The following is a 25,742-nucleotide window of genomic DNA, read 5'->3' on the forward strand; positions in this document are numbered from 1 at the left end:
GTTTATAGTTTATTATATCTGTGGCCTTCACTGACTCGTAAGTGTTATAACCAGTAAGTGTTGTTAAATGAATTACATGTGTCTGTTTTCTGTGTTGAACATGTATTCCCATGCATTTTGATGTTACTTGAGATTTTGAAATCATATTGTGTATTCATGTTTTACAAAGTTTAACTGTCACAATTTATAATTTCATAATTAAAAAGATAGGCTTGTACCAGGCATCATAAGGCATTATGAAAGCTATATAACATCTTACAAATGCATGTGTGATGAACTCAATGTATTTATTAATATACAGTAGATCATGATTTTAAGCAATGTTTTGTGTTACATTGGATTGCATTTTCTTGATTTTTTTTTTCTTGAGCGATATTTTAGTTGATGCCTATGCGTGAATTTAATCCGAAGCATTAATATCTTGGCTTTGAGTTAACGAAGCAGGGGAAGCGAAGGCATTATTCTGACCTCCAGACGAGTGGTTGACTGAAAGCGGAGATGATATATTGTCATCTGTGTCAGGATTTTTTGCTGCTGATGTGAAGATTTAGCACTGTGCTAGCGGGCAACAGACACTCATTTACATAACGTCTTATATAATGCTCCTTTCTGTAACACTGAAGCTGAGCTGCTTTTCCGAAGATGATAAAGGCACACAAGTCCAGCCAGAGAAATAATTGTAGGTTTTGGGATAAATTTTCTTAAAACTTTTTGTTTAAATACAGCTGTTGCTGCTGAAATGTCTGGTTTTTACTGGATATATTTGTATGTGAATACATCATGGTATTTTTCTTTTTAATTACAATATTGAGATTGGAATGTGTTGTATATATTTTTTTAACAACAGTGATTGCTAAAGTTTTAATGATGGATGACATCTTGTTTTATGGTTTATTAATGATAACATGACAAGCTGGTATCTATGGTAAAAACTGACTCCACATAAAATGATTACTTAATAAATAAATAAATAAATAAACAAACAAACAAACAAAATAAATATTATAACTACACACTTGCACATTTTTTCTGTAATTAGTTGTTAAATTTAGAATTCATAGGACATGCTTCGATTTCTTCCCCCCTAAATACTGTTACATTTATAAGTGTCTCAATGCATTGTTATAGTGAATTACAGTGTCATGAACAGATATTATAATGCATTATAACATACCCTGATAAAACATACTCTCATTCTTCTTGTACAGCCATAGCATTTCACAAGCAAATACACCCTCTTATGTCAGGTATTATAGCGTGTCATGTATACAGTATAATATTGAATACATAATTCATAGGAAATAAGAACAAATTTGTTACTTTGTAACTGTTTTAGGTAATAAGTTTAAATGTTATATTTTAATGTTTTGAACTAATATGTATGATGTGTATTATAATGCATTATAATATAACCTGACATGATGAAGTCATTTTGTAAATGTGCTATATAAAATGGTTGGATACTGTATATACAAAACTCTATCTGATTACAAGCACTTACTTGTATTGTAACGTGCTCTATAACGCATGTTATCAAGGAGGAGGTCTCCAGTGTTACGCTTTGTTTTTTATGTTTTATGACATGCATTTATTTTTTCCTTATTACCTTTAAGACAGGAAATAGAGGAAGTACTGTAGTAAAAGAAAGCCTGATAAAAATTTAATTATGACGCCACCCTATTAATTATATTTAGGTCATTTTGTCAGCCTGCACACTAAACAAAAAGCATTACTTTTATTTATCTTAGGTGTTTTATTTCAGTTTGTTTTTTAATTACAACCTCAGTAGATGGTGTAGTGGGTGGTGTAAGAATGAGTCCAGTGGTCATTATTCATTATTGTGATACTGACTGTAGCCCAGATGGAGATCCGATGAAGCCTATTCCGGGGTCCAACTCCTGTCCAACCCCCACTCCGTCCTCAGGGTCTGATTAGTCTCCTGAATAATTTTGGAAAAGGCCGCGGTGACGACAAGCTCAATGCTGCTTGAAGTGCAGAGCCACAGTGGTGTAGTGAGGGGTTTGTGTGGTCCTGTGATCAGATTACAAACTACACCAGCTGCTGCGTAACAAGGCTTCAGCGCACACTGATTGAAACCTGCCGCGGGTTTGCTTGAAATACATGACTTCTTGTAAGGCTGAATGACTTTGTTTCTTGGAGGTTAGAAAGAGAAAGTGGTAACATTGTAGACTGTAACTCTTGCTATGATTATAGCTGTAATAAACAATGAGCATAGTTGTTGTTATATAACATATTGCTACAATATATAATTAAACTATAAAATTAGTATAACATAGCTGCATTTTTTGAAACACTTTTTAAGGATGTCATATCCATAATAAACTATGAGTATGTTCATACTGTATGTTAATGTATTCTTCAGGCATTATAGACTTTGTTCTAAATATTTATGAAAATATATTACGCTTTATTGCTAATTGTATATATGGTTATAAGGTCATATAATTAACTTTAGGCATGTTTATATCATGTTTTAATGCATTTATAAGGCTTTATATAGACTGTAATATTAAAATCTATACTTCAATTTATACATAATTTATAAATATTTGTACAACTACAAAATATGCATATACTGTAGATATCTTCATAACATTTCTATGAAGGACAAGTTTGTAAAACAAAAAACTCTGAGCACAAGAATATGTTGTAATGCTATATTTATATATATTTAATGCTATCTATTAATAAGGCTTATATGGCTTTCTACACATTGTCATATTTATTTATGAAAATATCTTACACTTAATTTTTTTGTATATATAGCTATTTATAGCTATTATGTAGCAACAGTATTGTAAAAAATTTTTTTATAAAGACTTTATGATCATTTTATAATGCATTTATATATTCATATATCCTAACACCTTTTGTGAAGGTCATATCTATAATTTATTGTGCTAAATCCAAAGTTCGTATAATATATAATTATAATACATTCCCCAGGCATTATACACTTTGTTGCAAAATTATTCATGTAAATATATTGCACTTTAGAGCTTTTTGTATCTCTGGCATTTTCAGCTTAACAACACTTTCTTTGGGTGTCATATATAGAATAATCCATGAACATGTTATAATGCATTAATAAAGTATTATACATATTTTTATTGTTCATGAAAATAAATATTACACATTGTAGCTGTTTATGTATATATTATAAAGTGTCTATTATACATTTTTTATTATATCATGCTCTAAAGTTTTTAAAGCATTATACACATTCCTCTTATTATACAGTAAAAAAAATAAATACTTTATAAACAATGACATTAAAGGATGACTGTCAAATCTCACTACAATATCCTATATTTATAAGAACATTAATATTTATAATGTCTTTTATAGTAAACATAGTCTTCTATAAGACCTTAAACCTTTTTAATTGCTCATTCTGTATATGATAGGGTTTATAATGCTTTATAAACGTGCATGCTTGCACATGGCAATTTCAAATTTGTTGCTTACAAATGTTTTAGTTTTAGTACAGTGTTATAGTTAATTATTCCCTTTAATATTCATTATAATTATGATCAGGCATTACAATGTATGATAACATGATAAAAAAAAACATTTTTGATCAAGTGTTATACATTGTTATTTATACATCATCACTTATGTTATAGTTTACTACACTGATAACTAATCGGAATATCATGACCTGATGTTATAGTATGGCACAGTATATACTTGTACTTTATAAGATCTTCTGCTTTTAACTATATTTGTGTTGAAATACTTAAAGTGACTCGATAAAGGCATTATAAACTATTATGTACCCTATGTAACTTGTTATAAATGTATGTTAGGACAGACTTTTTCTTTAAAATAAGTTCAGATTTTAATGCTATAGCATATTTCATTGTTGTCTACACTGTACATATGAACATATAATGCATTCTAATGTAAATTAACATTATGACATTATGTACATTTATTCTTTATCAAAGGTTTTATATATATAGCAATTGCAATTATTTACATTTGTTAAATATTGTATTGGGGCTTGTGCATGCTTTATAACAATTAATACATGCACATGCTACAAAACATGCATAAGCCCCTATACAGGAATGCATTATTATACACTCTTATTTAGGGGCTTATACATGCTTTATAACACACCATACATGCATATATCATGAACTCAATTTATAGGAAGTGTTTCCAAAGCTTTTGCACTAATCAGTACCTATAACTGTTTATGGCTAGTTACAGACCTTTATGCTTCATAATCTTTTTCTGTACAGGTGTAAAATACTGCATATTTTATATATTGTCAGGTAAAGCATTACTGTATAGAGGTTTATAACTGCTTTATAACACAACATACAAGCATAGGCTATGAACACAGAATTCATTGGAAGTGATTCCAAAATCTGTTTATTATAAACAAGTGTATTCACAGATCTGTAGCTATAGCTTTTTGTGAGCGATTACAAAGTCTTATGTTTCTTGATCTATTATGTATGCAATATAATATTATAGGTATAGGATTCTTTAAATATTCTGGGAGTATTTGTAACTGCTCAGCCTCACTTATGAGCATGCACACGTCTTGTGACAACCTTTCACCAAGCAGAGGAAGTCAGTCTCGATCACATGGCCTTGAACTCCCAATACAAGCCCTGATTACAGATAAACAGCTCATGTGAAAATGTGATGAAGCTGATTGTGAAAGTCTGAAACTTCACAGCTTGCCTTAAGAAGTTCTTATGTGTTTCTTATTGCGTTTTGATTGGCTGCAGTCGTCATGCTGACGTCGGGTGGCACCCAAAAGCATCATGACTGGCTCAGGGAAGTGTGATGCAAGAAAAAAACTTCCCAAAAAGTGATGCAAGGTGCTTATGTCGGATACCAAAGGGTCATGGTTGGATTATGGTGCATAGTTCATATATTTTGGGAATTCTTTGGATTTTTTTTTTATTTTTTTTTTTTGGTAAGTATATAATTTTTTATTTAGTGTGCATAATGATGTCCATCTGAAAAGAAACAACCAATATCAATAATAGTATATAGTAATAGTAATGATAATAACAATTATTATAAATCAATAAATTAAACATAGACAAATTATGTATTAATATATACAGTATACTAAAAAATAACTGCATACAAAATAATGAATACGATAAAAATTTTATTTAAATAAAATAACAATTTGCTTACAAATATTTGTTTAAAATTTATTAAAGAATCCCCAAATTAACCACAAGGTTAATCACAAGCTTTTTGAATGAAAATGACAATTTAATTTCTCTTCAATTGCAGGCTTAAACTTTAAAAAACGATTCCTTCATTAGAAAGATTTTTTTTCTGTATTAAAAAAAAGAAACTGCCGAGAAAAAGCTGTTCATGACTGACAAACTTAAATCCTCAAGAAAGTTCACCAGTTTCGATGTGCACAAAGTTTTTTTTTTACTCTGAGGCTATATAGTGTTTAGGTTGATTTCTGAACACACACACACACACACACACACACACTTACCCATGCTGACTGTAAGCCCTCAGCTAGACTCGGCTCTTGCCTGACTGGGCCTCTGGGATCCTGGCCTTTGCATTCCAGCTCTAGTCTGAGGGGCTGCGTCTCATATTCAAGAGGGAGGAAGTTTCTGCAGGGCAGGGATTATGCGCACTTTCTTTGCATTGCAACCCCCCTGCAATCCCTCCCTCCTTCCTTCTCTCTCTCTCTCTCTCTCTCTCTCTCTCTCTCTCTCCCTCCCTCCCTTCCTCAGTCGTTCATTCCCTCTCCTCACTCTGCTGCTTCAATAAACCGAGCCCGCACTGAAAATCCAGACCTGAACAACCTCCTCAGGTGGACTCAGCTTTTCAGGCTTTGTTCCAGCAGGATCTTTTTGCACCCTCTCCCTCCCACCCCCACCTGTCCACCTCTCTCTTTCTTCCCCCCTCCCCATCAGTCCGAGGCTTTCGGGTTGCTTTTCTCTTCTTTTTTTTTTTTTTTTTGGTCTCACGTCATGTGGTAGGGGCTTAAGGATTCTCATTGGAGAGGAGGAAAGGGAAGCAGTCGAGCTGCACAGTGCTGAAGCCGGTGCTCCGGCGCGTGCTCACGCTCCTTGATGGAGAGACCACGAGTTTCCTGTGTCTAATCAAACTTTCTTAAGATCGTACAACAAGTCACGGCAGGAAAGATGCAAGATTTAAAGGATGCTTATTCCCATGCAGTAGTCCTACAGTATTTTCATTAAGGTAAGTGCAAAGATCCTTTCTGTTAACTTTTGGATAATAAATGAAAAAAAAAATGCTTCCATGCCGCAGCAAGCAGGTTCATTTGCCGGAACGTTGAACAAAATGTTCCCCCGGAGCTTGCTTTTGTAAGGTATTATTTGATTAATGAGCTTCTGGCTGAAACGTCTTTCCGCGCTCTGTAAACACACTCACTCATGGTTTATCTGCCAGAGACAGCTTTTGTGTTAGAGTTTCATACAAGTTGAAATTTGTGACCTGGAAACAGTTTCATAGTCTTTATAAAAGAAGGAAAAAGGATCTTTTAAAGACCTTGTAAAAAAAAATGCTGGGGGAAATGAACACGTGTTACACTTGTTCAAAGTTTTATATTTAACCAAATCCCTTTTTCAATGAATGTGAATGTAAAAAAATGTTAAAGTTGTTTGAATAGGAATACTTGTATGGGATACGATGTTATTAACAATAAAGCAACTAAAGTCAGTAATTTTACATGCATGGTTAAAATTTACTGAAATTATGTAAAAAGTCACATGACAAATGACAAATTATATTATATATGTTTACAAATGCACACATTTTACATCATACACTGTTGAATATAAACCTCACCTGAAAAGCCTTTAAGCCTGAAACTAAAATCTTCTAATCACACGAGTCTTATACATCTCTGATGTGAAAACAAAAACCTAAGGCAGATGTTCATCATTAATATACTCATGTGTTTCTTATAAAAATAACCTACGAAGCTACAGAGTACATGTATATATTAAATCATGCATGGTGCTGATTTCAACCACATATGAATGGCTTCAAGCTTGAAACCAAAATCAACCCCCCCTCCTTTTTTTTCTTTCTTTTTTTTTTAATAACTGCACATGTCTTATAGATTTCAACACCAAAGGTCTCTTGAGGGAAAAGCAGGAAAGCCATTCATTTTACCAATTACACTCTACTGGAATTTTTTGGCTCTTGTAGGTCTTGTTATTCCAAGAGTTTTGAAAAAAAAAAAAAAAAAAAACCTTCATGCACTTCGGTAAGCACTTATAGCTATGCAAACAGTGGTTTGTTGACCATGCTGTATTCCGTTTCTAGCATTTCTGAGGGTTTCTCTTTCCGCTGCCGATTTTAATTTGAAATGTTTCCTGAACTACAATTTTCCGAGGAATTAAGCGGAAAATTAAGGTTCTGAAACGTGAGCATGGATCCTTGAGGAACCTGGACATAAGAAGTGTGGGGTGTGGACAAAAAAAAAAGAAAGAAAGAAATAATAAAGCGACTTTCTGGGATTTAAATACAAGTTTTGTAGATTTAAACACGGCATTCTTTTGATTCTTCCAATGATTTAAAAACATTACACAAATATGATTAAACAGCATTGTTTTTTAGCTTAGAAACTTAAGCGTTTGCATAAAGGCAATATGAGAAAATATATGTCTACAGAGCACATACAATGGTTAAATGACAAATTTGCATAAATAACTATACACATAATTGACACTTTTTATTAGTCTTAATTCAGAATATAGACTGCTACATAATGAGGCACAGTGTGTGTTATGGATAAATTACTTGTAAGAAATCTTCGAATACTCTTCAATAGGTTAAAACCTATTTTAACTTAATTTTAATCATCCAAATGTCCATGTTAGACCCTAAATGTCAGTATATAATTCAAATGTAAATCTGAATGTGTTAGACTTCAAAGAGCAGCAAGTGTCTTATGCAGTTTATTTATTAATGTATAGTTTATTGATGTATTACATTTCAGGTTGTAATTATTGATAACTAAAATTCTACTATAGTATATAGAAGATGTTAAACTTTTAGTGACTATTTAAGTTTTATTAGCTGTTAAACAGACAAATGGTTCTCTTCAATGCAACTTAGAACATCTAAGTTTGACATAAACGTTTAGGTTATTAATTCATACTTAAGGTCTTGCATTAATAAATAATGGTGTGGTAACTCTTTTACTTGAGAGATGTTGAGTTACATGATAATTCAGGCATTGATGAATAAAAGTTAATAGATCATAAATAAACTTTTACAACTGTCTAATTTTAGCTTCAGTATGTAAATAACATAACTGTATTCAATGGCATATAGGTAGGTACTGTACATGCTCGTAAAAACTTAAAAGGTTCTTTGTTTTGCTCATTCTTTGAAATCCATTAAATATGCTTTGTTTGCTTGTTTGTAGTAAGAAAATATCCAGTGAACATTTAAAAAAGCTTTTTTTTTTGGATATAAAGTGGGTATGAACTTGTTAGCACTTGACCCATGGAAAAACGAGAACCTGTCGTCCATGATGGATTTAAATGCACTGGAATGAGCCAGGCTCTAATTTTGTAATTTTGTTGGCTGTGGGGTTGAATATAGTCAACCAAATAATAAAGTCAGAAACAAATCCAATATGTCATTAAAATACATATTTATTTTGTATGGAAACTTAAAAAATACACAATTTTTTAAAAGGCTTAAAATACTTGAGATTTTCTGTTAGTAGTAGACCTGATAACATTTTGTAAAATAAAAGAAAGAAAGAAAGAAAGAAAGAAAGAAGGAAAGAAAGACATTTCACCATTTTGCAAAACTTTTCTTTGTGTGTAATGAATGTCTATGAGACATAATAACACATTAGAGCATCAAAATGAAATAATGCAATTGATCAAATGTCAGCTGTACCTTATAGATAATTTTATTATATAACACAGTAATAGATTGTTAACCCTTGATTACTTTACTTGCTTGCAGTTATTCTATCTGCAATTTTTTTTTTTAATTATTAACTAATTTCTTGAATCGATTTTGAGAAAGAAGCAAACGGCTATCTGACGTTACAATAAATCAAAACTATTTTAAATTGTGTAAAATTAGACATATACATACAATGTTATATATTCATTTCCCAGTGAGGAATATTAGATCAATTTTCCTTTATTCTGGATATTTATATACTTTTACTTGCTAAGATGTTATCATTTGCAGTGTCGTATAAATTAGAAAGATTGTTCAGATTTTTTTTCAACTGTGAGAAATTAACCTCTTAGAGATTTTGGGTGAAAAAAAAAAGGTGAGTTATTCAGTTTCACTTTGCAAATCTACAGCAACCTTTAGTACACTTTAAGTCTTAACATCAAGTAAGTATTGTAAGTAGTGTTCATATACAGTAAGTAGTGTTTATAACACATTATTTCATTAATGTCAAATAAATTTAACTCCACTTTGTTCTTTAAATTTACACTATCTACACCCATGAATGTATATACACTCAGTAATTTTGGTAATGTAACATACAGTAACATACAGTAATTATGCAAACCTAACGTGTTAAATATCTATTCAGCTTTTATTTTCTCTCAACAAATCACAATAAATGTAAATCATTTTACTACCTAAATGTTTAAATGATGGTGGCATAGAGGGAAGGACCCTCGCACCTACAGGGTTGAGGCTTTGATTCCTGTGTCAGGTCTGCGTGCGTGGTGTTTGCATGTTCTTCCCGTGCTTGTTGGGTTTCCTCCAGGTACTCCGGTTTCTGCCTATAATCCAAAAACATGCAGAACAGGTTAATTGATATGTGTGTGTACCCAGTGATGGATTGGCACCCTGTCCAGGATGTAACCCATCTCGTGCCCGGAGTCTCCTGGGACAGACTCAGGCGTCCTGTGACCCTGTACTGGATAAGCGTTATAGAGAATAAATAAATAAATGAATGTTTAAATGATTATTACAATTTTAATTAATATAAAACAATCATTTCAGAATAAAAGTTTTTTTTTATTTGCAAACTTTTCACAAACATGTCAGATTGGTGTATTTGTCATGTGACTAGGACTCGTTAGAATATCTGAAAAAGAAATATGAGCTGAGGAAAAAGAAATACAAGCAACAGATTGTGTAAAGAAAAGATTTTAAATGGCAACAAACAGGTTATAAGCAGATTAGAGCGCTATGTTTTAAACATTTGTTTTAAGTTTTGGCGATTTCGTGCAAATGCTGTGTTATGCACATTTTGAAATATTTTAATTTTTAAAATGTTTGTGTGTGTGTTGCATTTATTATAATTTTTTTTTTTTTCATTTTTACAGTCCCAAAAGTGAAACACATGAAAATCTCAGAGGGCCAAAATATTCAATAAGATAAACTGAATATATCTTTAAGTAAGGAATAAAACACGTAGGGGGATGATGTAATAGAAAAAAATAACTAAGGATAGAGTGCTGTTATTGTTACCACAACAAATTTAATTATACTCTAATGTTGCAATGTTTTACATCATAGTTTTTATCCGTTTGTTTATATATTTATTCATATCGCATGCTGTGGAGCATTCAAGTTAATTTCTCTTATGCCTTACAATATGGCAGCCCTCCCTCACTTCTTACTTCTCATTTTGCTTTAATACATAAAAAACAACAACAACAACAACAACAAAAAAAAAAAAAAACACATAATGTCATGGACATAACACTGGACATGTTACAAAGTATCAAATGACACTGGAGACTCCTTCTGTGTTAAATGTTTTATATATATATATATATATATATATATATATATATATATATATATATATATATATAGGTTACATTTTTATATTTATTTAATAACTTTTTTCTTTTATTTACCACATTATATATGCCGTTATGGATTCTGCATCTGCAGGACAAGTTCCTGTATACAAGCTGTTGTGTATTGTTCCAACAACAAAGTGCATTATTATAGTGATTTGTATCACAGCTGCACTACTGTCAGAACTGCTGTTACAGGAAATGAATCAACATCCTCAGACTAAAATTCAGCAGATCTGTGAGCTCGAATTTGTACTTCTATAAATATAACATGTTCAGAGTGGTTTTTTTTTGGTCGTTATACATTCATTTGAATGTTTATGGGTTGGACAGGCTAAAAATACATAAAGCACAAAAGGTGAGTTTGGTTTAATTGAATGACGTGTGATAAGGCCAGGCTAGTGCGAGCTGCTGTCGTCTGTCCACTCTGATGAACATGTTCTGCTGAAGCAAACCGCCAGAGTTTCAAAGTTTGTCTAGCTTCGCAGAACGGATGTTTGGAGGAAACGACTTGACAGGAGCACACAGTGTGTCAGAGTGTCTATGGAGCCTCATTGATTTCCTCAGGAAGCGTGCTTCTCGTTCTGTCTTAGATGTTCATTCAGGCTGCAGGGACTTTGGGTTGGAAGTTTAATTGTCAAAAGGTACACAGTGTTTCCTTTTTTTTAAAAAAAAAAACAAACAAAAAAACAATGTGAACTCAATGTTTTGAGAGTATCTGCAATTGAGGATTGGACTACAACAGCTAGAAAATGTTTGAGGCTTTATGTTAGAATGAAATGCAAAAATTTTACAAGCATTGTTGTTGGTTTTTCACGTTAATAAAAATATCAAAGGAAGAAATTCATGTGATGCTAAACAGAGTCTAAAATTCTTCACTGATTGCTCTGTGTTCACTTTGGTTAGCTGTTCCTATCAACTGGGTCTACCCTGGAATACCTCTTACCATAAAGACAGTGATGCAGCGGTACTTTAGTCTTTTAGTCTATCCAGATGTTTCACCTCCTGATCAATACGCTGGACTCAAAATGTTTTATGCTAATCCAATTGTCAATGTCAAACCTCTCATATCGTATACAACTATATAAGTAGCTGGACAAGCCCAAACTTTGTCATTGAGCTGCATTGCATTCTGGGGTTAAGTCCAATGTTTGGTCATGTCTTACTTTAAGATTGAATTCTCATTAACCCTTTCATGAGTAAACAGAACTTTCTTTCGGCTGCTCCCTGCAAGGGGTCGCCACAGCGGACCATCTGATCCGCACACATCTTTGGCACAGGTTTTTATGCCGGGTGCCCTTCCTGACACAACCTCTCCCATTTTATTCAGGTTTGGGACCAGGAAGTATGGGGCGTGGCAACCCACCGATGACTGGGCTTGATCTCTGATCCTCAGATCCACAAACCAACAACCTAGAGCCTTAGGCGCCTAAGCCGATAAATAATACGTTCACATGTCTGGTTAATTAATAAACGTACCTTTTTTACCACAATAAGTTAAGTAATGCCTTTATTTGCCACATATACATTAATACATAATGAGATTTTTTTTTTTACATATCCCAGTTATAAAGCTGAGATCACAGTGCAGGGTCACCCATGATACAGCACCCCGTTTAAGGGCCTTGATCAAGGGCCTAACAATGGCAACCTGGTTAAGCGGGGACCTGAATAGCCGACCTTCCCGAAAGTAACTCAGGGTCTTAACTCTCTTAGCTGCCCCACTGCCCTGTAGACCCTTACCCTATGTCTTACTATGATATATTTGAGATTTAAGGTCAGTTAACTCTTTAGCACATACACAAAAAATCTCGAATACATAAAATATCCTTCACCTTGTGCATTTTATGCAAATACACTTTATTAACCAGCTGCCAGACCCCCATAACTATTTATTGTAGTACTCTGATTCAATATCTGAATTATATAGTGCTTTTAAGTGTGGATGTTATTATGAAACTTTGGCTGTAATGGTAGGAGTAAAGAGGAGCTTTGATAGGACATAAGGAGTAAACCTTCTCACGCATATCATGTATCATGAAAATAGCCTTAAGTGCTACGAGATGATATATATTTTTTTTACTTTTTGACACATTTTCGGTCACACCTTGTCGGTGCAAGTGTACATGAGAAACCTGAAATAGAGAAAAGGTGTAGAATTGTTTAAATGTAAACCCAAATCCAGATTTATTTATGCCTTAAAAATCTGGTTGTCATAAAAACCGTTATAGTAATTATGGAAAGTTTAAAAACGAAATGTAGAGTAAGGGATATCATGGCGTGTGTATTTGTATAAAGGAGAAAATTAGGGGTTGTTATTTTTCAGTTAATCAGGACTTCGGCATGTATGGATAAGTATTATCTACAGTTCTGTTATATTGTAAACACAGAGTTTGGACGTAACGTGATCATGTAGTTAAAGTGTTGCTGTTCTGAGTCAGTGCCTGAGGGTTCGAGGGCTCAGTTTGGCCTGTAAGAAGAGCTGAGCATAATAACGGCCATGCTTGCTCTTTAAGCCAGTCCTCTCCATCAATACTTGGCTGAAAAAGCGAGAGAGAAAACACACAGCTAGGGTTTCAGTGGAATCCATCTCCTCCAGGCCAAAGTTGAAGCTCTACTGTAAGCCTCGAATAGATCTTCTAAATGACCGAGAACTGATGTCATGCTCTTCTTGTGTGTTTGTGGAGCTGGACGCTCTGGCACCACCGCAAAGCCAGGATTCAGAGCTGACGCATTTCCACTTCAGCCATTTACGTGATGTTGGATTTATTCGTCTTAATCAGACATCTCATATTTACAATTCATCCTAATTGTTCATATTAAGTTATATAAAAGGTTATGATGGCTGAGGGTAGTGTTGGAGAGTGAGCTGATTGAAAAAGTTAAAATTGTACCATAGAAAACTTGTAAAAGCATTTAAAAGCAACAGATGGTTTGCTTTAAACTGAAATTGTACAGAATTATACAGTAATAACTTGGACTTACTTTTGAATAAAAAACAAAACAACAACAAATAAACAGCTCAAAGGTTTAGGACAGGATTCAGGGCAAGTTTAACATTTTCTTAATAGTGAAATAAAATTTAAATTTGCAAAAATATTTTACAAAACCATGTTGAAAAAGCTTAGGGAAAAAACAACCTTCAGACTTTTATCCTCGTTAATGGTGCTGAATAAAATAAAAGATACTTTAGATTTAAAAGGCAAAGAAAAAATGAACAAAAGAGTTAATTTAACTGAAATTCAACTTAAAGTTTAAAAATTAAGGTCAGTGTTAGTGGAAAATTATACATTAATATATATTGTATACTATACACAGTAAAAGTATGTTTTTTTAACTAAAGAAATTGGGATTTTTAATGAAATTTAAAATATTACTACTATAAAATATAAACTACTTTGACTTTTTATTGATTATATGTTGCAGATATAAAAATATATTTATGGAGCATTGAATTAATCACTTATACTTAATGAAACAATACAATAAATTTAATTTTAACTATAATTATAAGGGACAAAAGGTTATTGGTAATAACATGGGCTCTTTAAATTTGTAGCAGTTCACACAATTTCAGTTACATAAAAAGTCTTGCAGATTCTATTCACATCTGTTAAAAATTCCTCAAACCTCTTATGGAATGTTCTTTAATGATTGAATGTACAGAAACCTATACCTAATACTTATTACTTATTATTCAATTACAAAGCAGCTCAATGAAATCTCCCAGAAGTTCACTCTGGAAGGTACAGTAATACAGTTTTCTTTAAGAACATTTATTAACTTAAACTGAAAAGGCAATGCTTGCACAGTGATGAGTCATTCCACAAACTGCAAACAGTGTCAATGATATAACGTTTTAATAATTGATAATATATATGTATATTATGTCATGGGGTTTAAGATTAATATAAATAATTCATTGAATAATTTAATGACTGTCAATTTCATGCAGTATAAAAATAATAAAACACTTGTACAAAAAAGTACTATGCTTCATCCTATTATCCTGTTTTTGGTTATTTTCCAATATCAGTGTGTTTTCTTCTGTACTTTACACCTTTCTGTTGCTTTAAATGGTAACTTAATCTCCCTTATCTAGAAGGTTGCATTTTGTCTTCAATCATACCTCCATTTTCTGGTCCTGCACCATCGTCAAAAAGAACACAAAGTCCCCTGTGTCCATCTTTTTTCCTCTTATCAAGCCTGATGGCTGTTTTTGGCAGAGGCTCATGGGACATTGGGGGAAATGTTAGGGAAGTGAGGCCAAGGGAAAGTGTCAGGGTCACAGCACACGTGTGCATCATTTACGAGTCGCTGTAATTAGTGCATCACAACCAGACAGCGTTCTGTTTCCTGCGGATGATTTACTTTCAAGCGCAGTGTCAAGCAGGAGCTTTACTTCTCCAGCCTGACGTTTCCTAAATCGCTCATCTGACTGTGACTGACAGCTGATTATTCAGCTCTTTAATTAAGCTGACCTACAGATCAAACATGATATATTTCTTTAATCAAAGAGCTGATTAATGGATTTTAGCAAGTTGGCGTTTTAATAAACTTGGACTATATACTCAATAAATGGTTCTTTGTATAGTTTCCTGCCTAAAAAGTTTATGGTTTGGAACTTTCTCTGATAAGAGAAATAGCTTTCATGGTTCACTAGCAAGGGCAGCTGTGAAACTCATCAAGATTCAAGATTTGATTTACCCAAAAGTCTTGTATATATACTGTATATGGTATACAAGTATATACAATATATACAAGACTTAAGTCTATTCTATTTCTATTCACAAAACAGTATCTAAAAACATTAACATTAATAATGAAATTTAACATTAGTAATCTTAGAACATTTGCATACATACTTACTCATTTATGATTGCATTTATTGCTTTACTTTTCTATTTAGTCTTTGACTTGCACATATAATTACATATTGAATTACTTGATTATGTAATTGTTACTTTGTTTAACTAAATATTTGTTTGTTTTTGTTAGTTTACCCTCTGAGTTACTTCATTACTTTTTTTATTGCATGTTCATTTGCTATTTGTTTGCCTTTTTAAATTTTTTGATTATTTGCGTTCTTACTTACTAACTTAAACCATATATACATACAGTAGTGCATCAATATTTTAAACTTCAATTATGAAAAAAAAACCTTACACCTAGCAGCATAAAGTACTTTGCTTTCTGTCTCTTTAATAGAATGCTTAAAGATTTTATGTAAACAAAAGAGTATTTCCATTTCAGAAATATTTTTTCTGAATTTATTTAAAAAAACTGCTAAAACTGTTAAACCACCCAATGACCTTTTTGGAGGGAGTTTAAAGAAATCCTAAAATGTTTTATGTTCATATTCCCATGAACTTTCATAATAGACTCAGCTCTAATAATAGACCTGTGGAGAGACTTTAAAGGGTCATTCAGGCTTTAGCGGATTATTAATGGTACCAAGGCTTCCAAAGGGTTCTACTCAGAAAAGGAAATACTCAAGGGTTCTAGCAAAGAGACAAAGCGAAGAGTCGCTGTGTGTGCTACAGCTACACCCAAAAGGTTCTTGATTGTAGGTTCCAAAAGGAGCTTTACTTAAGAACTTTCTGAAAAGGACATTGTCTGTTGTAGGGCTTTATACAGAAACTTTAAGGATGAGACAAACCAAGAAATCCCTTAAGCTTGAAACCTTTTTTTCTAAAAAGTTTAGATTTCCAGTTAACATTTTCATTTAGAATAAAGCTGTACTTTATGAGAAGAAAGAAACAAAAACAAAAGGGGAATTGTTCTACTTATTGAAACTTCTAAAGCAGGTATTATACCTGTATTGAAATGTAGAAGCAGGGAACACTGAGCTGCTCAAAGAACTCTTGACAAACATTTATTTAAAGAATACAGTACCACACACACTAGATACTCTGTGTATTGTCTTTGCTCTTATATCTGGAAGTATTCCAGAATTTTTTCCAGGAAAATGTACTTTTGTTATCTTAACGTCTCTTATCAGCAGACCTGGAAAATATTTAGCTATAGCATTATTCTTCTAGTGAATTTCTCACTTCCTTGTGTGTCTTAGACATTAGGAATTCAGGTGGGTTTCATTAGAGATGCACTTAGGTTATGGAAAGTCGGAGCGAGGCCATATTTCAACTTTAGTTCTTGTCCTTGATTTCCCTCATCGATGGGATCCCCCCCCCCCTCCCAACACCCCCCACCCCCCACCCCCTCTCCCAGGGCAGCCGTTTTATTAACAATTCAGACGAGGATCAGCAGCAAAGCAGGAGCGGCTTATGCCATAAACGAGTGTGTGTGTGTGTGTTTGTGAAGTAAAGTAAGATCCTGCCTGCGAGGACCTGGTGCGATGGACTTAAAATGAAAAGCACACACGTTTGCTGCAGAGTACAAAGTAGAGCCGTCATTAGAGAAACAAAGACTAATACACTAAGCCTGGTGTCTTTTCTTCCAGCATCGGACGTTTTCTTCCGAGCAGCGTGTTCTCTGGTTACCGCGTTCCTCCCCCTTTTTTTTCCGGCCCCAAATCTCCTATTTGACTCATATATCATGTAGAACATCTACGGACACGTTACTGTTAAAGCCATATTCTTAGCTTGATTGTTGATTGGAGACTGCAGCTGAATAAATCCGCAAAACACACACATACACAGAGGCCACACAAGCTGTGTGTGCTCAGGAGAAAGTCATCATACTTTATTCTTTGGCTTGGTGTGTCCTGCATTTTTGCAACAAGATGCATCTTGCCGTAGAGATCATTTAGACAGCGTTTTAAATGTTCACAAAAAGTGCTTTGTTAGCTCAGGAAAGCTTATCACTATAATCCAAGCCGTGGCAGCCCTTCGGTCGGTTTTACTTGTTTGTTTAAGGCTAAAGCACCGGGGTGAGCTTTTTCTTTTTTTTTTAAACTTTAATGCATAGCACATCATGTGACACAGCAGGTTTAGGGTTTTAGTTCATTATTACTGAAAATGAAGAATATATGTAGATATAGTTGGTGTTGATTAATTGAACTCTTTAATGCAACAAGTATCAACTTGATTGATTTGAACAAATATCTGATCATCAGAGGATGTTTTTTTTTTTTATAAAAGGATATTTATTTAACCTTTATGAAAGTGTTTGGCGGTACGGTGGTTTAGCGTTCAGCCCTGTTGCCTTGGCCATGAGTTATGGCTGTGTGGAGTTTGAATTTCTCCCCGTGCTTAGTGGGTTTCCTCTGTGTATTCCAGTTTCCTCCTACAGTTCAAAGACATGGTGCAGACTACAGTCAAAAAGTTGATGGGCTCCAGGACTGTTACAAGCCTACACAGGATAAGTGGTATGGATGATGGATGTTTTCCAAAGTCAGTCCTTTGTATGTATTAAGGAGTAATACATACAAAGTTCTGCTCTATTAACTTACGAGAAGGTCTGTTAATAGATGCTGCGATACCCGTTTTGCAGATGTTCCACAGCATTAAATGTAGCCATGTCTTGTTTTTGAATATAGTAAGACTGCAACTGCACTGACTTATGCAACACCTTTTATTCTTTAGATATAGTACTATGCAAAAGCCTTGACCGCCCCCTCACAATTTCTTTACATAAAATTAAATTAAATGTTAAAGATTCAATTAAAGAAATAGGAACAAATGCTTTACTTTGGAAAGCTGCAAAGTGCCATAAGATACTATTTTAAAATTAGCTGTTTATGTAACAACCTCAGCAGCATCCTCATTTCCCCTCTCATCTGTTTCAACCACTCAGCATTCAGCATCAGCAGGATACTAATCACTGGCCTGATCATCTGTCATCATCTGCATCTGTTTCTCGCTGCCTTAAGTTAGATGAGTTTTACATTTAAATAATGTGTGGCTTTACAAAAACAAGCAAAAAAAAAAAAACCAGCTTAAACTGTCCAGGGACAGGACTGAAAATGTGAGGCAAAAACTGGCTAAAACTGAGTCCTTCAGGAATCCTGGAGACCTATTTCTCAAGACTGCATTAACAAAGTCTGGATTGTTAGCATCAAAATATGAAGAAATGACGGGTGACTCAAGACTTTTGCACAGAACTGTATAAATCAAGGTTAAAAGTAATTATACAACATGCACATGGAAAATAATAAAGAATTGAACTGCAAAAATGTCACATCCTCATCATCCTCATCCTCGTCATCCTCACATCCTCTCTTTCTTTTTGATTTCTAATATAATTAATAACACAGCTTCTTATGTTAATGAAAAGAAAGTATGTGCTTCTAAAGACGTTTCTGTAACATTCCTGACTGTTACAAAACACTGGAGACTTCATTCATAAATGTTAGATAGTCACTTCCTTGTCAACAATGACACAAATGTGATTTTGTAGTGTATAAAAACACAAGTCATTGTACAAGCTGTTTATAAACTTTACCAACACAATTGAACAAACCTCTAATTTGCAGTCTGACCAATCAGAAGCAAGAATTCGGCAGCGATCTTGTACAATAACGTCGTTTAAAATTAAGCATCAAAGCACTGTTTATTTTTTGCTCCTATTCATGACGGAGACAAAGCCTCGCTTACTGTAGCTTTTTCTTTTTTTCAAGCTCTGTGTTTTTGTAACTACGACGCCATTTGTCATATGTCTTTGTGCTCTGACATAAGAGTTATTAACCGCTCGGCACGGTTGAGTGCAAAAGTTTGCATACCCTTAAATCAACAAAAGGAATACAAAGACTTGTATCAGCAAGCGATTTCATTTATTAGATTTCACAGGCACTCCATCATCATGACAAAAAACAAATGTCTTTAAAATATCAGAAACCTTATCCATATAAATGTCCTCTTATTCCTTTTTGAGTGTAATGTAAACATTCTTTAAAGAGCTTTTGTGCTTATCTTTTGCCTAACGGCCTTTAACAAATTTTCTGATGTTGTTACACCAACCTATTATTTTTTTCATGCCCACTTTGCAGCTTAATAATAAATTCAAGTCACTTTAGATAAAAAAAAAAAAAACAGTCAGGGGGTGCAAACTTTAGCACTCAGCCATAGTATTATTGATTAGCTGCATCAATACACCGGTTATTACAAGAATAAAAAGTCAGTTGTTGTGGAAGGCTTTAAATCTGAGAAGGAAAAATCTGATGATGCACGGTGAGTCAGAAAGTGCAGCCATTCAGAAAAATGCACCTTTGTTTGGAAATCTAATCACGTTCAAAGTGAACAGGTCATGAAGCTCTGTTATCGTGCCTTAGCCGGAGCTCTGCATCTGCTTTCTGCCTAATCTACTGATGGTTCTATAAATAATGCATGGTATGGACTCAACCCTGGACCCGCAGGAAAATTACAACCGCTCCTGGCTTTATGGCTCATTCTGAGTCACGCGTTTGGCCAAATCCTGAAGGACGTATTTAACGCCTGTCAGCAAGTCAAAAACACTGCGCTATGGTTAAACCATTATGTGTTGTTATGTTTATGACATCAGGGTAAAATCCTGTCCCATGTGGTCAAAGTCATTACTGCTGGCTTTAGTCCATGACAAAAGCATGTTATTAATGGTCAATCAGCAGTAAAAATGTACATAATGTCATGTAAGATGTGTGGGGTATGGTTCAGATGTGTGGAGTAAAAGATGTGTGGGGTATTGTTTGAAAATAACACGGTACACTTTAAACAAGTTTACTGTCTTACTGTCTTAGACAGGTTTAATTGAAAATTTTGACGGAACAGTATTAAAAACAGTTTTATTCTTCAACCTGACTTTGTAAAACATTTGCAATAGAAAGCCAACTAAGGTTTGAGGAAGGAATTAGAGGCGGAACTAGTGTACATACTTTTCCCTAGAATGGCATTCCACAAATTTTTGTTCTAACCAAATCTTCAAAAGAAATTTGCTGGTTTAATTTGCAAAGACAGCCTGTTGTGATAATCATACATGTTCTCCTATGAATAAAGATAAAATGCAAATAGAAGTTAATGGCTGGATTTTGTTATTTTTTGAGTACTTGTAAAACATAAAGGCAAAAAAAGTAACTAGCAAACTCACAAACTAGCAAAAGAAAGAATAAAAAAATGTGATGTTCACAAATAGCACCCCAAAGAACTGACTCCTGCCAAAAGTTATGAGATTGAAAAAGTTAAAATTTCAAGACGGTATTACTTGCGCGGTATTACACAGTGACTTAGTGGTTAGCACTGTTACCTTGCACCTCCAGGTTCTGGGTTAGACTCTCACCATCGGGTCTGTGTGCAAGGAGTTTGCATGTTCTCCCCCGGGTTTCCCCAGGATGCTCCAGTTTCCTCCCACAGTCCAAAGACATGCAGATTAGGCTAATTGGCCTTTCCAAATTGTCTGTAGTGTGTATGTGTGTGCCCTGTAATGTATTGGCACACTGTCCAGGGATAAAGCTGTATAGATGGTGAGTGAGCTTAACACATGTTTTTCTTTCGGGGTTCTCCATTAAAGGTCACTACATTTGAAATACTCTTTCCATATAGTGGATTATGTGCAAGTTTTATGCCTAAATACATAACTAACTCATTCCTCCCATTTCATCCAGTCTTGGCCTCGACACTATGAGCAGTAACTTCCGCAACCCCAGTAGTTTGATGTGTATGGTGCATTGGCTGGGAACCAAACCCAGGCCTCCCATGCGGCAGGCAAAGACTCTACCACCAAACCACCAATGCCTCATGGTAGTGTCAATGATAACTTTGTGAAATGTCTAGTGAAACCAAATTCTGGCACCAAATTTCAACTTGATCTTACTGTACATATGCTTCGTGAGAAACAAATATTTGAACTTTAAACCTCAATAAATGACCACGTCTTGGAAGAGCTCCTTAGAATGTTATTCTGAACATGAGCTACAGGTTTTATGTCAAGCCATGTAAACAATCATAAGTTATAACTTTTAGATTGAATTTATGTTTTCCCTGCTCCCTGCAGGGAAAATTATTTACTGCTTGCTGGTTATACTGTTTACGATTATTATCATCTTATAATAATTAATGAGATTGCAGCCTAAATATACTGTACAATACTTTAAAAAAAATCACATACTGCTTGAACTACTGGTTTCAGATGAAACTATTAATTATTTTAAAACAAAAACAACACTTAGTGCTTAACTCACTAAATATGTCCTATGCTGTAACACTTTCATTCATGTTTTTTTTTTTATTTGTTATGTTTCAATCACAAAGGTAAATGTATTTTATTGGGATTTTATGTGATAGACCAACACAAAGTGGCACCTAATTGTAAAGTGATGAATAGTTTTTAATGCCTAGGCTGTCAGTTTAGGTGGATGGGGATGTCTTGGTAGGTTGCAGTTGTTCCATACTCTTTCCATTTTCGAATGATGGCTTGAACAGTGCTGCATGAGATGTTCAAAGCTTGGGATATACATTTTTAATAATCCAACCCTGCTTCAAACTTCTCTACAACTGTCTGGTGGGTTCCTTGGTCTTCATGATGCTTTTTGTTCACCAATGTTCTCTAACAAACCTCTGAGGGCTTCACAGAACAGCTGTATTTATACTGAGATTAAATTACACACAGCTGGACTCTATTTACTAATTATTGTGGGTAACTTCTGAAGGTAATCGGTTCCACTGGATTTCGGTTAAAGGGATCAGAGTAAAGGGGGCTGAATATATATGCAATGCCACACTTTTCAGATTTTTATTTGTAAAAAAAAACAACAACAACTGAAAACCATTAATTATTTTCCTTCCACTTCCCAATTATGTTCCACTTTTTCATTTAAAATCCCCAGAAGATACATTTACTCTGTTTGTGGTTGTAATATGACACAATGTGAAATAGTTCAAGGGGTGTGAATACTTTTGAAAGGCACCGTATACAAGGTCCCAAGCACACTTAAAACACGTAAAAAATTCCTTGCCAAGAACACTAACTTGGCCTAAGAACACTAACACTGCTTGGCCACATTAATAGGTACTACACTGTCTCGTTTCTCATTACTGGCATCTTATTTATTTTTATTTCATATGTTTTATTTCATATCTTTTAAAAGTATTGAGCCCATAAAGGGAAATGGGAGGAAAAATGCGTAGGAGAAAATAGTTATTTTGTACACGATAGTTTAGAGTATAACTGGGTCAATGTAAGAAGAGTCACTGCTAAACAATTTTAAAAATCACATCTATAAATTAGATGTATAATATAAATCTATATAAATTTATATATATATAATATATAAAAATATAAATCTAAATTAGATATAAATTATAAAAAATTTAAATCAAATAAAAAAAGAATTATTGTCAATCTGTTAGCAAATTAGTTTCAAGGTGGGTCTCTTCTCCTATCATTTTGCAGACAAATCACGTTTTCTGTCTTGTGATTGTTAAAAAAAAATCTACCTAATGAGACTAAAACCATGTTTGGTTAATGATGCTAGTACTGTACAGTATAAACCCCTGTTTAGCAGTTGAAGAATGACCTGGAAGTAAATTAATGTAATGTTATCCCAAAAGTATAAATTTATTTCTTCTCTCATGTCTCTTTAGCTACTTCATAAAACAGTAAAATATCTTAAAGTATTTAATCTTTAATTTCATATTTAAGATTCTATTTTAATTGTCAGGTGAAACAAACAAACTAAAGGGGCATAGCATGTAACCCTGAGGGATAACAACACAGTGACATTCAATGATACCATTTAATACTATTGTTTTTCCTGTGATTCCTTTCAAAAGCCTCATTATCAGGTTTTCTGCAAATGGGGGTCTGTGAGATTCAAGCAATTTTTGCAAATATATAAAGTAATGGGACAAAACATGTTACCCTGAAAGATGCCACAACAGTGGCAACTGCCGGTATCGCTCAATATGTTGTAATTTCTATGTGTGAGATAGATAGATAGATAGATAGATAGATAGATAGATAGATACTGTGGATACTTTATTTGTTATATATATATATATATATATATATATATATATATATATATATATATATATATATTGCTTTATAAAAACACAGACATCACCACCCAGTTAGCAGCACAGATATATAATAAATAAATAAATAAACTATCCAAGTTAAATAAAATAAATTTATACTACCAGTCCAATAAATATATTTATCAAATAGATAAGTACAATTATTTAAAGTTTACATAATTTAATAATGATAATTGAAAATTACTTAAACCTGACAATAAATGAAGGTGAGTTGATTGCAGCGTTTTGCACTTATTGATCCATGTTGGTTGGGGCTATGGTGTATAGGTATATGATGTTTAATTTTTCTATGCATGAGGGTCTTTTACGTCAGTGTATCTGAGTGTAGCAGAGTTTGTATTTTTCTAGCAAGCAGTAGAAAATGAGACAGATGGCAGCTGGCTGCTGTTTCTAGGCTACACACAAATGCTGCACTCGCATGTCTGGCTGCTCTCATCAGAAACAGAGAGAGAGAGACAGAGAGACATTGATGATGATGATGATGATGCTTTGGTTGTTTTTGAGGCTGTCTGAACCAATCAGATATCTCCCTTATAATGTCTAGTAATTAAATCAAGCGAGGACAGTTTATTTCCAATATGTTAAAGATTTATGACCGGAGATTGCTGTTAAGGGATTTTAAGCAATAGTAGTAGAGATGTAAACAGGTTTGACATAGATTTACATAGAGATGATCAAATCCACTATTTCTGCTATGATATAGAATTATATATTATATATTAAATAAATTATATATATTCTGTGTAAGCAATCTGTTTTAGTCTTATCAAAAATGAAAATAATTTCACACTTTCACCACTATTTGGAAATCGGATTAAAGCTTTTACCAATAAAATAAATTTGGACCTTTTTTGTTGTATTAAACATTGTTTTTTTAAAAAAGCAGCTGGATTTATTTGGGGTTTTCAGAAAGTAAATTCAAGGTAAATTAAAGCCAACATTGAAGTTTTTTTTTTGCTCTAAACTGTCTAGGATGTCTGCATGACATCAGGGAAACGAGAGAAAGAGCAACAACAAACAGCGAGTGCTTTTGTATTGACCTCATATTATTTAAATGAATGATTCATAATGCATGCAGGATTCAGTGTTTTAAAATAAATATACACCAATTTATTTAAATTATGTCTTATTAACATGACTCTTGTAATGAGGAGATGAAAATTGATTATTGTTAAATTTTCTAAATTGCATTATTGTGAATGAAAGGTAAACTTGAAATGTTCCCACATATAAAAAATGTATGAAGTGTTAATTAGAGCAAAAACAAGGATATGGTTTTGGGTAAACATCAACTTTTATAACCAAGCAAAAAAAAAATAGAGCAAAAAAAACAATACGTGATGTATATTACATGAATAGAGATACGAGAGCTGAGTAAATTGATCAATAGCATTTAATTTATATACTAAATCCAAGTAATATTGAAAACATCAGCTTGCTGTGTACAAACCTCAAAAAGAAAAGTGCTAAAAGTGCAAAGTATTAAAGAGATCGAAGGTGTGTATGTGTGTTTATGTGTGTGTGTGTGTGTGTAAGAGAAAGAGAGAGAGAGAGAGAGAGAGAGAGAGAGAGATGGCTTCTAATATGAGCTTGATTTAAAAAAAAATGCTTGCTAAGCTATCCATTTCACACATACACAGAGAGAAGGTTCGATATTCACCCGATCGATGACAGAATGGCCACTCTAGCCAAATCAGACAGGGCTCCTTTTCAAACCGGCGTCTCTGTCGCCCCTCTGCTTCACTCTCCTCTAAGCCAAGGGACTTTCTACAACAACGCCGGACCACGCAGACACGTCTAGACCGGTAGACCGGCGGTGCCCGGCAACGTTGGCCTTTGCGGAGGAGAAAGGCGAGTTGGGTCAGGAGGAAGAAAGTGAGGCGTGCCCCTTTTTTCAGTGAGGGAACGACCCACGGGTGCGGGGAGGTAAGGAGGGCAGAGGCAGCGCGCTTCTGCTTCCATGGTTACTCAC

General features: G+C 33.8%; 1 long non-coding RNA gene across 1 annotated transcript in view; it reads left to right on the forward strand.

The window, feature by feature from the left end:
- The first annotated feature begins 6,046 nt into the window (after positions 1 to 6,046).
- LOC128532911 (uncharacterized) overlaps positions 6,047 to 25,742 on the forward strand; it is a 71,532-nt gene continuing 51,836 nt past the window's right edge. The window contains exon 1 of the long non-coding RNA XR_008361327.1: positions 6,047 to 6,228. This is a non-coding gene — a long non-coding RNA (uncharacterized LOC128532911). The remainder of the gene's footprint in view (positions 6,229 to 25,742) is intronic.

The sequence above is a fragment of the Clarias gariepinus genome, chromosome 11 (genome assembly GCF_024256425.1).
Source record: "Clarias gariepinus isolate MV-2021 ecotype Netherlands chromosome 11, CGAR_prim_01v2, whole genome shotgun sequence".
NCBI classification, from domain to species: Eukaryota; Metazoa; Chordata; class Actinopteri; order Siluriformes; family Clariidae; genus Clarias; species Clarias gariepinus.